The sequence below is a fragment of the Grammomys surdaster genome, unplaced genomic scaffold (assembly GCF_004785775.1).
Source record: "Grammomys surdaster isolate TR1022 unplaced genomic scaffold, NIH_TR_1.0 137, whole genome shotgun sequence".
Classification (NCBI taxonomy): domain Eukaryota; kingdom Metazoa; phylum Chordata; class Mammalia; order Rodentia; family Muridae; genus Grammomys; species Grammomys surdaster.
Window position 1 is genome coordinate 6395086 of NW_021604595.1, and position 15449 is coordinate 6410534.

The window sequence follows — 15449 nt, forward strand, 5'->3', positions numbered from 1 at the left end:
GCCAAGATCATGTTCTCTCTTGATCTCTCATATATATATGCATATATATATATACATATACACATATATACACATATACACATACACACACATACACATATACATATATACACGTATGCACATATACACATATACATAGATACACATACACATGCACATATATACCCATATACACATACACACAGACACACATATACATATACGCATATGTATACATATACATTCTACCTAATCCAATTGGTGCTGTCCACTGCATGTGAGGGTAGGTCTGTGCACTGTAGCATGGCAACCTACCATGGGTCCCACTTCTGAAGGAAGCTATAGGCATGTCCACTTATGCACAGGTAGAAGGTAGGGAAGAGGCGATTCTCTCCAAAAGTTTGCTTCAAAGGAACAGTTTGTCTTACTGGACACGCATCCCAAACCAGTTCAGGCAGAATCAGCCATCCCACTCTCTTATTAAACAGAAGTAGAGTGTGACTGAACAGAATCTAAGTTTGAGGGACCTTCAGGGGAGATAAACTTAATGCAAAGCTCCAAAGCTTGAAGTGGGGTCCTAGAATGCCCATGGGTTGTTTGGAGGTGGGGAGGTGTGCACAATCCTGTGGAGAAGGATCACAGGCTGCCAGGTGCATTATTAGAAGAGGGCTGTGTGCAAAGCCCAAACCAAGAAGAGTCAAGGCTGTTACACTATCCCCTCTGCTCACCTGCCACATCCATGGGACTGAGCCCGCCAGTGTGCAATCAATTCCCAAGAATGAAACATTTTTGAGATCCTCTGTGTACCCTCCACTAGAACCCGTGTCCAGAGGTACAGGGAGCAGAGGATGTTTCAGGCCTGTGGCTGTGCAGCTGCTGCACTCTCCATATTTGCCTGCCCTCATGGTACAGATGTGCCTCTAGGCCTGTGGTTCTCAACCTATAGGTTATAACCTCAGTCCACTAGATTCCATCACCTTATGTTAGGAAGCTGTCCTGCATCACTTTTTGGGACTGCTGGTTTCTAGTCTTTGAGCTTTAGTTAAAGCCATTTACTATAAATTCTGGGCCGTCCTTCCAGATTAGGAGCCTGCCAAATTCCTCCTCCAAGTTTAAGATTCCTGTTTCCTCTTTTTGACATCTTCTATGTACAAAGTGGTTTTTGAAAATGTTTCAATGTAGCCAATTGTATCATCTTTGTTTAGATTCGTCTTTGGTGTGGGGTTTGACACCTCTTTTCTTACTGTGAGATCTGGAGAGCATTTTCCTCCATTTTCTTCCAACCCTTCAGGACACACAGGTTTCTATCTAGCTCTTGAATCCATTTTAACAAGCCTCGATGTAGACACCTAGTTGGTTGTTTCCTCATTGACAGCGAGACAGTGCTTCCTTCTAGTGCTGCTCCCCAACTCCACCTGACCCCCATTCTGTTTTTTTGACTCAAGAGTTCATTAAGTAACCATGGGGGGCTTGAATTCACAATCTTCTCAAGTACTGGGATTGTAGGCCTGCACCACCATACCCTACCCCAGCTCCAATGCCCTTTCTAAAAGCCTTTTTCCTTCACTGATTTTAAATGATGTCTCTGTTCCATGCAAATTTTCATAAATGAGTGAGGATGCTTCTGGGGTCTTCTCTGTTTCTCCCTGTATTAATACCACAGCTCCTCCTGACTGTAGACAGTGCAGGAACTGAGCCCCAGGTAACGAGCATCCTCTCCAAAGCTGCCCCAGGGCTACAGGCCCCTTGAACTAATGCAGAGTAGAATCAACCCCCAACACTAAGACAATCTAGGTTACATTTTTTTAATAAGAAAATTCTCAGAATATATACTGCATAAAATGAAGAAATTTAGAACTCAGATCCACAAAGCTGCCAATACTGTGTGTCTCTCCACTTACTGAACTCTTCAAGAACGTTTTACGTTTCACACAAGGCTTTTCTAACGAATCCTCTGATAAATGTGTTCCAAGGCACCTTTACAGTCTGGGTGGTTATTTTACATACCTCCTTCCGAAACTATATTTTCCTTAGACTCCTTAATCAGTGACTAGGAGTTCACATGCTGGTTAACAATGGGTCCTCGGAAGCCCCATCGCCACTTCTTGATCGTTGGTTTTTGTAAAGTTGTATCTTTTTTCTAAGTAGATTCCTCCATCTCTCCAGGTGTCTCACAGTGGAGGATGATCCATGACTCTGTCTGCTGGAGTCTTCAAAGCATCTCAAAAATGGTTTTGTAGACTGAAGTGTGAGCTACTGCCCCTGTCCTCCAAGGCTGGAACTACAAGCAGTTACCACACCCCCTGGCATGTTTGTGGGTTCTTGAAGGTCAGATCTCGGGGCCTTGGACTGTAGGCAAGTGCTTAACCACTGAGCTACCCCTAGGCCCTGAGGTATATTCTTTACCGAGGTCAGAGGTCTTTTAAAAAAACAATCATGTTTGCTTATTGTGCCTTTTATGTCCGTTTTAAAAGGTTGTTTTTGTTATTAGAACTCTCAAATCACTGAAAGAGATGTGTTAAATTTTTGCTCTGTGACTATAAAATTATTTGCTGACCTTTAAAATTCTGTCCAATTTTGCTTCATAAATTTTTTAACTTATATATGTGTGTGTATGCATATATATATGTATACATATATACATACACATATATATTATATATATATATGATGTTATCACACATATGATGCACAAAGGTATCACATGTCCCTCTTAGCCTCAAACTCACATGACAGCTAAGAATGACCTTAAAGGACTGATCCTCCTGCCTCCACCTCCCCTGAGAGCTGAGACTGCAGGGGTGCACCTCAGTGCAAGGCTATTATTGCTTTTAAATGACTGTCTTCATCACATGTTTTAATAAGCAGAACTGTTTTCTGCTCATTATAATTATATTTATGTTGTATATTATAATTATGATAAAAATCAATTAGTGTTGCCATCCCTTTCTATAATACCCCAGAGTGCCTGCCCTCTGTCCCATCTCACACACAGTGATAGTCTGAAATGGCTGGCGGTTCTTCCTCTCCATGCCCAGGGCTCCTCTTGTGCCCCTGCTGGTCACTGAGGTGGGGCTCCCTAGTCCCCAACCCTGGCAACTGCTCTCACCCATCTCAGCCCAGCAGGCCAAAGTCAGTTCAAACCAGTTCCCAATTCTCACTCATTTCCAGCCCTCAGACACCATTTACTTTCTTGTCAGAACAACGGTGTGCGAGGAAGACTTTATTCAGCATTTCTAGAAATTTCCAAACCACGTTTGTCATAATTTACACTGTTGACAAGTATGTGATCTCTGTGAGTGACTTCACAACATCCCCTCCAACGCCACAGACACACCAAGGTGTGCTTCTACACTTATCTTTCCTCGGGCTCTAACTGTTCCCCTCGGACTGAGTAGAAAACTGTTTCTAATGAAGGCTTCTCCATGTGAAGTGTTCCCAGTGTAACTTGGGGCCACACTCCGGTGAAACCCTGCCGAGCATTCCCTGACTGTTGGGCAGCCACTGCTCCACTTCACACCAGAGAGGAGTTGATGGTGGTCCTTGCTTTCACCAGGAAGGAACAGGAAACGTGAGCGCAAAGAAAGGGCAGCTTGCCCTTTGGAAACCGCTAGCTGCTTCTTCCTTCTTAGTTATGAAGAAAAAAACCTCATCAGCAAACACTGTGGTTAAACCAGCACTGCCAGGGGCAGATTCTTGTTAACCTAGGGTAAAACCCCAAACTAGTCTGTTCCCTTCACTGCATATGCTGAAACCCTTGGGAGGTTTGTTGGTTTTGATGTTGTTGTTGTTGTTTTGTTTTCCCTCAGAAAGCAAACCTGTTGTTTTCAGGTTGTTTCTCAACCTGTTGATCATGACCTCTTTGGCTCAAAAAATATGTACATTGCAATCCATAACCGTAGCAAAATTACAGTTATAAAGTAGCAATGGAATAATTTCACGGTTAGGGATCACCACAACATGTGGAACTGTATTAAAGGGTGGTGGCATTAGGAAGGTTGAGAAACACTGGTCTTGAACTGGTCTTGAACATGATGAATTCTCATCTACCCTTCCCGTGGTGCTGAGGGTCTGGCTGTGGAGAGGAGAAAGGTTTAGTTCAGTTACAGGTTTGTTCAGCATCACGGAAGGGCCCCGGGGTCACAGTAGAAGCTTTCTAGTGTGGATGCGGCTTATTCCCAAATTTGTAGTTTCCCTTTTAGGAGCTTAAGAAGAGAGTTGGGGAGGTGTGCTCTACAAAGAAAGAGAATGATAAGTAAGCCATGGTTACCAGGAGTAGGGGAAAGGATGGCGAGAGAAAAGGGAAATGAGAGTAAGGTTTGCCTTTTAAGCAAAACCCTCGCTGGAGGGGAAAGCGTGGGTGGTCCTCAGATGTCCCCAGATGCTGAGCTCATCACAAACCTGCAACTGGGCTGGAGGCTGCCAAGGAGCGGCTTCCCTGAAGGCTGCCACTGTCCCACTGCTGGGTGTGAGGGGAGAGGGTTAATCCCCTATGCTCCTGACCCCCACTTCCCAGCCCCAACACTGTCTTCTTAGTCTCAAAGGATGAGGAAGTCTTACAAAGGGGAGCTAGGAGGTTCCCTTTTGTCCCAAGTTTGCCTCCCGAGAGTGCTTCTCTGAGGTAGAAAGAACACTTAGGTCAGCCCAGCCAACAAAGTTTCCACTTGCCAGGGGCTTTTGTAAACACCTTCCACCACTTACACTTTAACACCAGAATGCCCACAGGCCTTGAGAAGAAGCTGAGAGGGAAGGCAGAGTCTGGGCCTTAAACCATGGTTTTTAGTCAAATTTCCCCATCAGGTTTTTCCCTCAGGGCTAATTCTTAGTCACCCTGTACTTTCCAAAGAGGGGCTTATTTATTAACTGATGAGGCCAAAGAAATGAATAGAAACAACTTTTATTTCCAGAATCTTTCTTTTTGACTTTTTGTTTTGTTTTCTTGAGAAACTAGTAACATTTAGAAACACTGCTGGCCATTGTCTGAGGAGGAGGGTAGCATTGGGATGATTCCAGGACTGAGCATGCGCTCATCCGTGTGATCTCCACCTGGCCTTTCACACACAAACACAAGGCAGAGAAACTGGCCTCAGGCCTGACTCTAGGGGCCTGTGGGAGGGAAGGCTTACCCGGCTTCTCCGCCAGCTCATACAACCCTCTAAAGATCAGGCAAAGAAACCCTACACTGAATGAGTGTTTGTGAATGTTGGCCCTGGGTGGTGGGTGAAGAGGACTGGGGGATTTGGGGGTGTGGTGGCAGCCTCTGATCACATGCTCCTTAGGCTTGCTTGTCCCTCTCTCTAGAATTTTCTTGGCCTGAATCACAGCCTCAGCTTCCTCTTTCGCTCAAGTCTGTTCAAATGTCACTTTCCCAGAAACGTCTTTTACAAAGAAAAGGTATATTTTAGCGTGTATGTGTGTGTGTGTGTGTGTGTGTGTGTGTATGTCGGGTGTGTGGGAATACTTTCTGAGGCTTCAGAAGGAGGGTTAAGATTGACCCCCCTGGAGCTGGAGTTACAGGCAGTTGTGTACCCCAGTGATGTGGGGGGTCCTCTGGAATCACAAACCCCTCTTTATCACCGAGCCGTCTCTCCAGCCCCAGAAGTGACTTTCCTGAGTGAAGAGCTGATCCCCACTGTCTCCCTTTGGCCTGTTTACCTCTCAGTTCTCCTCACAGTCTCGCCTCTCATCCGTTCCTCTGCTTGTGTGGATTTTGTTTCCACTAGAATTCACTAGTGAGGAGCTGTGCCTTCCTCACTCCTCCCAGTTTCAGATCCTAGGACAGCGTCGGGCACACGGAGAGTGCTCAGTGACCGGTGGAAAGTGAGCGGAGAAGTCCTTGAGAGGCTGTTGTGTGTGACAGTTTATAGCTCCACGTCCACCCTTCCGTGTTTCTGTGATACTGTTAATGCCACCTGCAAAGTCGGGGAGCAACTGACAGAACATTAGACCACATTTGAGAGGGTCCCTCGACCCCAGCCCCGTGCATGCTAACTCACTGAGAAGACACCCAGAAAGCACGGAAGACTGTTATATTCATGGATCCAGTTGTTCATGATGAAGGGTTACAGGTTAAAGGGCACAGTGGAAAAAGGTTGCATAGTACCTAGTCCAGAGGAGGGAGGAACATGAAACTCCAGGAGTCCTCTGCCTGTGGAGTCATGGGTGGCATTGCTCATCCTGGCCATGAGCTGTGACAATTTGTGTAGTATGCCACCAACTAGGAAGATACCCAAGCCTTGAAATTCAATATTTTGATGATGGTTAAACCACATCTCCCCATATAATTGACCTTGATTTTGGGTCTTCAAAACTGTAACTGATTCTACCATTCTACTAAAATCTTTCATCATAAACAAATGACTGCTCTGTTCAGGGGGCCAAATCCCCAGACAGACGGCTTTCTAGGCAATGAAATTCCAAGGATCCGCTAATCATCTACAGGTAGACAAACGCCAAGGCAGATCAAGGTAAGCCCCTCTTCACTACACAAAGGTTGTCTAATTTTTCAGTGACCAATGGTTGTGGGCAGATACGTGACCCCGGTACCTGACCTTGGGTTTGGTCATTTGACTTGCTGGCCATAGAAAATGATAGAAATCACTGTGTGCTGATTTCTCTCTGGTGCCGCTGCCATCATCGTGGGAAGAAGATTCACTGGACAGCTTACTAGTCCAGGAAGATCATGAGAAGCCCGGGAAGACAGTCACTTAGCCACACCCCAAGCTGAGCCCAGCCCATAGCTGACCTTCAGCCCATGGGCTCAGTTCCTAAGTCAACTGAATGCATTCTGTTGAGTGCTGAGATCTGAGATTGGTTGCATCCCAGTATGGACAATTAACTGATAAAAGTAACAACCTCTTGTGTGTCCAAATCAGTCTTCTGTGAGTTTGCACTTCTGGTCATCCTTAAAACAAGAGACCTTGAAGAGATGGATGAACACAAATTGACAAGGGTTGGTTGGAAGTGGGTACTGTGGTTTAGACAGGGTTTGAGAGTGTCCCGGAGGGATCCTGTGTTCACAGCTTGGTCCCCAGTAAGGTGATGATGCTAAGAGGTGTTAGAACCTCTAAGACGTAAGACATGGTAGGAAGTGATTGTTTGACTGAAAACACTCTTCTAGGAAGAAACTAATGTGATGCTTCCAGAACACTGGTGAACTCTTACGAGAGCGGCTGTAAGGGTGCTTTCCCAGAGCAGAGCATCCTGGCTCATGCTTGCAAATCCTAGTACTTAGGAGGCAGAAGAGTTCAAGGCCAACCTGGGCTACAGAGTGAATTGTAGGCCAGGATGGACTCTGGGTAAGATCTTGTTTCAAAATCAAATAAAGACAGCCAACCAGCAAAGACGATTAAAAAAGATTGCATACAAACACCTGGATCAACCTCCTGGGCTCCAACCTCCTGTCTTGCTTCATGGTTTCTCACTTTCTTGTCTGCTTCTGCCAGGATGTGGTTGACCCAGACAAAGGAGCCCCGACCAGAGACCAGATCAGGGGGATTCCCCTAATCTTGGACTTTCTCGGACTCCAAAACTGTGAGTTTCAATGAACTCTCCCCCGCTCCCCTTAAAAGTTAACTAGCCTCTGTTCATTAGCAAAATGAGTCACGCTGTTATTTCATTGCAGCAATGGAAAAGGGCCTTCGAGACAGGAAGACAGTAGGAGTAAATAATGAACTTCAATTGACAATAAATGCAGCTCTGTAAGAAGAGAGCAGTATTGAGTCGTGGGGACGACGGGAAACTGAGAAGCCACAGCCTTTCTGAAAGGAACAGCCACTCCTGGGCTCTAGCCAAGTGCAGGTCGCATCTCCAATAGTGTCGCCTGAATGAAAAGGACAACACGTCTTAGGGACGGTTGAAGCAAAGCCTTTATTATAGACACGAGGGAGGGCATAGCCAGAGGTATCTGGAAGGGTCCAGGCTGAACTGGGTCGTAAGAAGAGCGAGGAGAGCTAGTGAGAAATAGAAGGCGGGACAAACTGACCGAGAGAGGAGCCACAGACCAAGAGGAGCAAGTTTAGAGACTAAGAGACCAAGAGGACACGGAATGCTGAGTTATATAGTCATCCGAAGCTGGACGGAAGGGAAGGCCAGCCCATTGGTTGGAGAAGTTTAGGCTAGTGGGCGGGGTGAGAAGTGTGGGGAGGAGCCACAGGCACTGAGTATTGCTGGGCGAGCTGGCCAGCCACTGCTCTGATCTATTAATAGGCACCTCAGTTAGCCATTTGTTCCTGGTTCCTTTGAAACCTAACAGCTGCCAAATCTTCCAAAGGTTTGTTAAGAGCAGCCAAAAATAGAGAGTTTTTAAAATAAAATAAAATATCTTAAATGCTACAAATGACTCAAAACATTGCGCTAGACAAACACACCCATCCAAGCCTGTAAGTGAGCAACTTTTCCTTTAGGTCGTGGTGTGCAGAATGGGTTGACACGAGGCTTCTGTGGGATGCAAAGGAAAGCATCCTCAGTGGCTCAGGCAGCATGCGGGACCCACGGCCTCATGCGGGGCTCTGTGATGAGCGTCACCAGAAAGTGACAACTAGACTATATGGAAATGGGCCATAATAAATGCACGCCAAAGAGATTTCCTCAGCTCTTGGCCTGGGGCCATCTCCGTGGTGGCTTCATTGAGACATTTAAGGATTAGGAAATGGCTCATTAACATTTTCTGTCTTTGAAATGTAGCATTCAAGAGAATCCTGCACAGCACAAAGCCTTTGCCATCATTGTTTACAGACATAGCTTTCAGTGCGATGAGGATGCTTCTGGAACCTCACGGTCCCTTGGTCCCTTAGGAATCACACAGTGAGATGGTACTTAGCTACAGTAAGGCGAGTCATGCTACCACAGCCCCACAGTTCTCTCTCCAGTAGAGCAGCACCCCAGATGCTGACCCTCTTCATGTTTGCATGGTATCAAAGCTGACTCTTCTGTGCATGCGTGTATGCAAGGGTATGTGTGTGTGTGTGTGTGCAGGTGTGTGTGTGTATGTATGTATGTATGCAGACATGTGTGTTTATTTAAGGGCATGTGTGTGCAGATGTGTGTGTAGGTGTGTGTGTATATGCAACGATGTGTGTGTGTGCACGTGTATGTGTGTATAGGTGTGTGTATGCAGGGGTATGTGTGTATGTGTGAATGTGTATGTGAGTGTGTGTATGTGCAAGTGTGTGTGTGTGTGTAACCCAGAGGTCTATGTCAGGTGTCTTCTTAATCACTTTCTACCTTTTTTTTTTAATTTTAATTTTTTTTTTTTTTGAGACTGGACATCTCCTTGAAACTGGAGCTCACTGATTCAGCCAGACTTCCTGCCCAGGGAGACTTGGGATCCTGTCTCTAGCTCCTCACCACCGTGTAACAGACATTCACTGCCATGGCTAACTAGAAGCTGGGAGTCCAAACTCAAGTCATCATGCCATGGTGAGCACTCTACTGACTCAGACATCTCCCCAGCTCCCAGGAATTGATCTTTCAAACAGCAGAGCCAGTAGCTTCTTGTTGGTAGGTTACTAGAAGTGTTGCACACCAGCACCATCTCCTCTTCCCCTGAGGAGGCACAGCAGAGCCGGCAGTGAGTCCAAGGACCATCTTCCAGGCATGCGCTTTCCAGTGTCTGGTCCTGATGTTGACATACCTCTTGCCTACATGTGCAAGCATCTTTATGAGGTGATGAGGTTTGTTCACTGGCAATTGTTTCAGTTCCATTCTTTTCTTGTTACACACTGCCCTGGAGATGCCATGTGTTCAATGTTGCAGAGAAAAATCAGGGAAGGCCTCCTCCATCCTAGCGTATCTGAGATCTGAGAGCACCAGTTCCAGGGAAGAACCATGGGGAAAGGGCTTGTCTTCAATTCCATTAGCAGTGAAGCGGCCTTGTACATAAAAGTGCTCGAAATGATTTAAGAGTTTCTTTTCAGGAACACGTCACCAGCACCATGGATGAAAACACGTTCAGACAGCACAGTCAGAAGGAGGAGAGAAATGAGCGTCTCCAGAGGGAGACGCACCAGGCATGCGCATGCGCATCACACCGTACTCCTTAGGCGACTTCCAGTGGGATGTGGTACAATGCCCACTTCCAAATACAAAGACATTAATACTCAGATATGCCGGACCTGGGAGAACACTGCTAGTCAAGGGTAATTAGCGTAAAAAACCTTAGCGAGTGAGTTTCCTGGTGGGCCCTCATTTGCTAACTAACAAAAAGATTGATGCCTTTTCAACTTCATTACACTTCTCCTGGTGCGCACGTGATTACACGTGCTCATGGGAGGAGTCCTCGAGTGCCTGTGTGTACAGGTTCAGAGAACAACTTCAGGTGCCGTTCCTCAGAAACTGGTCACCTTTTGTTGGACACGGGATTTCTCATTAGCTTGGATCTTTGCTAAGTTTGCTAGCTTAGCAGGCCAGGGAGTCCTCCTGTCTCTGCCTCCCACCTCACCGGCACTGGGATTACAAGAGATTGCCACCACACACGGCGTTTACATAAGCTCTTGGGTCCAAACTCAAAATGTTCATGTTTGTAAGGTAAGTGCTTTACCGACTGAGACATCTCATCCGTGCAAAACTTCTATAGCACATTCTACAGATGTTCTGTCAGTAACACAACTGAAAATCAAACCAAACTAGGGGACTTCAGCTATTCCTATGGCCACCCAATGAGTTAAAACTCATTGAGAGGAAACACCTAGTCACTAAGTTAAGAACTGCCTTTCTGTTGTCCTGTGGCTGACCTAACAGCCTGTCCCTGAAGATCTAAGCACCATAGTGAAGTCAACAATCTACTTCTCCCAAGGTGGGATTGTGCAGAGACCTGAGTCTATAAAGTTTATTTATGATAGCGGTCAGCCATAGGAAAGAGGTGACAATCTGCGACTAAAGCTAAGGTCACTGTGGCCCAAGTGCTGTCAATTTATCCAAGAGAGAACAGGTCAACCAGGAAGTAGGTGAAGAGGAATCGGGAGGGTAATGAGCAGCCCCCGAGGCTGTGACTGCATCTAAGACTAGGGCACAAAACTCAGTGTTAGATAGTTTTTCTTTACTGCAACAAATACCCAAGACAATCAACTTATAAAGAGAAAGGTTTATTTGGGTTCTCAGTCTCAGAGGATTTAATCCATGACCTGTCGGGCCTGATTCTTTGACGTAGCATATCATCACAGGAACATGTGATAGAAAAATAGCAGCTTACTTCATGGGCAGGCAGGAAGAGCAGTATAACAGTGCCCTTTCAATCTCTGACAAGGGTCTGCAGCCAACAGGCCTGAAGACCTCCCAATGGGACCCATCCCTTAAAAGTTCCTCCATCACTCAAGCTAAGTCACCAACACACCACTATTGGGGGACACTCTGGGTCCAAATTACAGCAGCCATGCTATGTGTGTGTGTGTGGGGGGGGAATCCTTCTCTGGGGAAGAGTGCTCTAGGAAACTAGATCACCCTCAAGCAGGACCAGGCTGGAGTAATAGAGCCAGAGCCCCGCCCACTGGCTGTCTCTGAGTCTCACTGTGGCTGGATTCCGGTCCTGAGGCCCTGGAGCTGGTTTTGAGAGGTTTCAGTTATCAAAGAGCACCCTCGGTGAGTTGTTTTTTTTTTTTTTTAATTCCGTGTGGGTTTAAAATGCGTACGTGTTCTGCATGATGTTCTCCTTTTTCTCATTTGGGACCACGAGGCATCAAGCAATCCCTCAGCTGCTGCTTACGTCTGAATGGGAGGGGAATTACTTGAGCAATGTATTGTACTTGAGGACCAACCCAAATGGTAGAAAGCATGGATGATGCATGTGGTGGGTGTGTCTGTACGTGTGCATGCATGTGTGCGCGCATATGCACGTGTGAAACCTGGGCATCTCTTATGGATGAGGATTCGGTGCTGGTGAACCCCAAGCATCATCTCTCTTCGTTCATCAGAGGAACTTGAATGGTGAACACGTCCCATTTCTAGTGCAAGCTGGAGGAACGCCTTTCCTCCACAGCATAATCTCTTGGGACATAACTCGGAATCGAGGAGGGCTTCTCTGGTTCCTCGCTCTCCTCATTAGTGTGTGTATGAAGATGATGGATGTGCCTGGAAAGGGCTGACACCACCTTTAAATTATAGTTCTGCTGTGACTAACACAGTTAACTGAGTTCAACTTTCATTTCTAACAGCTTTACCAACCAAAGACTGCAATCTTTAACTAACTACTAAATTAATTTTTGAGACAGTGTCTTTCTATGTGGCTCAAGCTAGCTTTGAAGTCATGACCTTCCTGCTGTAGCCTTTATACCTCTAGAGTTATAGACACACATCAGCATGCCCATTCATAATCTTCAGCTCTTAAGGACTTTATGCTTCATGAGGGACATTTGTCACCTCACACCTGGCACCTGGGCCCAGTCATAAATTCATTCTTTACTCCCACTCCCAGGATGTTTGGTTTCTTTGACCCTATCATATTTTTCCCCCTTGGGGTGAGTTTTATCCCTTCCTGCTTACAGAGCCCCTGGTCAGGTCAGGCTCAGCTCAGAGCCAAAGCTTTAGCAGAGCCCCAGATTAAGTAAAGTCCAGTTCACCTGGTGTCAGCGAGACGTCAGCCTTTCATAGTATAGACCACGTGGTGGACTGACGTCTTGGAAGCTGTGGTGTGCTGTGGACCAATGAGACCAGGAAGCAGAAGAGTTACAGCCTAGGCTTCACCATCAAAGGCCTGTCCTCGATAACCTACAGCTGCCAGCCAGGCCCCATCCCCTCCCCGTGGCACCGCCTTCCCAAATAGGGCCACCAGCTGGGAACAAGCACTCAGAATATTAACTGGTGGGAGATGCTGCAGATTCAAACTGGGCACCAGCACAGAACTGGGAAACATAAAATGAAATTACCATTTTTTAAGAGCCACACCCACATGAAACATTCTTCAGTGTTGGCTGGCTAGTTGATTAGAACATCTGAGTCTATGGAGAGTTGGAATGCTGCAAGTCCAGAACAAAATTATCTTGGGTTAGATCAGCCCCTTAAATAGCCATTCATTGCTCACTTCTATGTATGACCTAACAACTTTGTGACTATCAGGTCAAAATCCTCTTTGGATTGTACAAACACACCCTCACCTTCTACCCGTCCAAAGGTTAAGCATGTTGTGAGGGAATGGAGGTCCAGCTCAGTGGTCAGTGGATTGTTGTTCTGGCTCACAACTAGCCATAACTTCAGTTCCACGGAATTTGAGGCCTTTTTGGACCTCTACAAACACCACACACACACACACACACACACACACACACACACACTGTGTACATCATGCATGCAGCCAAAACACTCATAAACATAAAATAAATCTAAAAATTAAAATTTGGCAGAAGAATGACATCCGATAGCATCAGAAGCTTCGAGCAGGGACTTGCCCCCGCCGACCCCCCCATTCTGCAACCTGCCCGTGAACTTGAAAAGTTCCTTGCTTTATGACTTCCTTGGCCTGTTACTGTGTAAACCTCCTGAAACTGCTGCCACCTTCTAACCTAGAATTTGGGGTAAACTGAATTCATATTTCCCAGGCCGCTGCCACTCACAATGAGTAAATTCTTTACCTTGAGGATGAGCTGTGCTTTTACACTGACGGAAATCACTCACATAGGGACAAGAAGACCCAAAGAGTCTCAGAGTATGGGCTGGGCCGTCTTGACTCGCACATGGTGATATGCATGATAATAACATTTCAAGGACTCAGACAAGTGACATCTGGGAAAGGCCCCTGTGAGCCAGGATCCCAACCAGAGCAGAGCCTTGACCAGGACACAGAACCCTGCTGGCATCCCAGGGTTTGTTAAACCACTCAGATGATGTTCGCCATTGGAATGACACACATGTGAAATTGGAGGGCATCTGGCTGCAGTGTGACACCTCTGCCTGCTTTGCCCAGGTGTCATTAGCTAATGGGCTCTATAGCTTCCAATATAGTCCATCCCCTGAATCCTGAAACCTGGCCATGGGTCCCCGTGGCCACTCAGCCTCTCATGTGCATCTGTCCTAGTTGAGAACTCTTTCTGTACATCCATGTGTCTTCCAAAGCCTGGAGCTCTGGAGCAATTGCCCGAGGTGCCTGTCATACCTATCCGAACTACTGGTGGCATCAGGGTTAGAGCGAGGCAGGCTCAGCTACCTGCCCCCAGTATGCCAACTGGAGACAAGCGATCGTGAAGAGCAGAGGAAGGGGATTTATTCAATGTGGCCACAGCGGATGAGGAAACAAATAGAGGCTTAGTTAGTTTTATTTACTTACTTTTAGTGGGGAGCAGGGTCTCACTGTGTCACTCTAGCTGGCCTGGAACTCACTCTGTAGACCAGGCTGGCTTTGAACTCAGAAATCTGACTGATCCTGTGCTGGCACTGAAGGTGCACACCAGCATGCCCACCTCAGAATAGCTTTCCTTTCTCAGGGTGGTTACAGTTCCACTTTCCCAAACCCTACAAGAACTCATGAATTAGAGACAGGAAATGTGCACCAGGACCCCAGTTCTGTCGATGGGAATGAGAACTGGGGGCAGCCCTCTCCATAAGCATAAAGCCTGTGATTGGCAGGAGCTAAGGGAGAGTTGCTAGAAACAGGGGGTTAGGGGTCAGGGGAGAGACAAAAACCTCATCTGCTGGGGATTCTGGGCTTAAGGTCAAGTTCAAGGTCAAGCCTGAGCTTCCGGATGCTGCCCATACCAGCCATTTCAGGGCAGGAAAAGAGGCAGACCTTTCTGAAGGTGACGTCCTGGTGAATTTCCGTGTAGAACCCACAAGAGGCCATGTTTTGTCTTAAAATACTATGGGGAAGTTTTCTTGAGCTTTGACAGAGGAAACATGAGTTCTTGGTAAACCTAGCAAAAAAGGCTACCAAACACAAGTAAAGCACACATACAAACACACTCACACACACATACACACACACTCACACTCATACACATACTCACATACACACAGACACTCACACACACATACACACACTCACACACATATACACATACATACATACTCACACAAACATACACACACTCATACACATTCACACACTCACATACATACAAACACTCACACACACTCACTTACACACACATACACACACTCACTCACACACACATACACATACTCACACACACTCACACACACATACACACATTCAACACACATTCACACACTCACTCACACACACATACATACACACATATACTCACACTGACACATATACACACTCACGCACATATACACACTCATACACACACACATATACACATACACACACTCACACACATTCACACACTCACATACATACAAACACTCACACACACACTCACACACACATACACACATACATACACACATATACTCACACTCACACATATACACACTCACGCACATATACACACTCATATACACATACACACATATACACATACACACATACACACACATATACACACTCACATACATATATACACATACACATTCACACA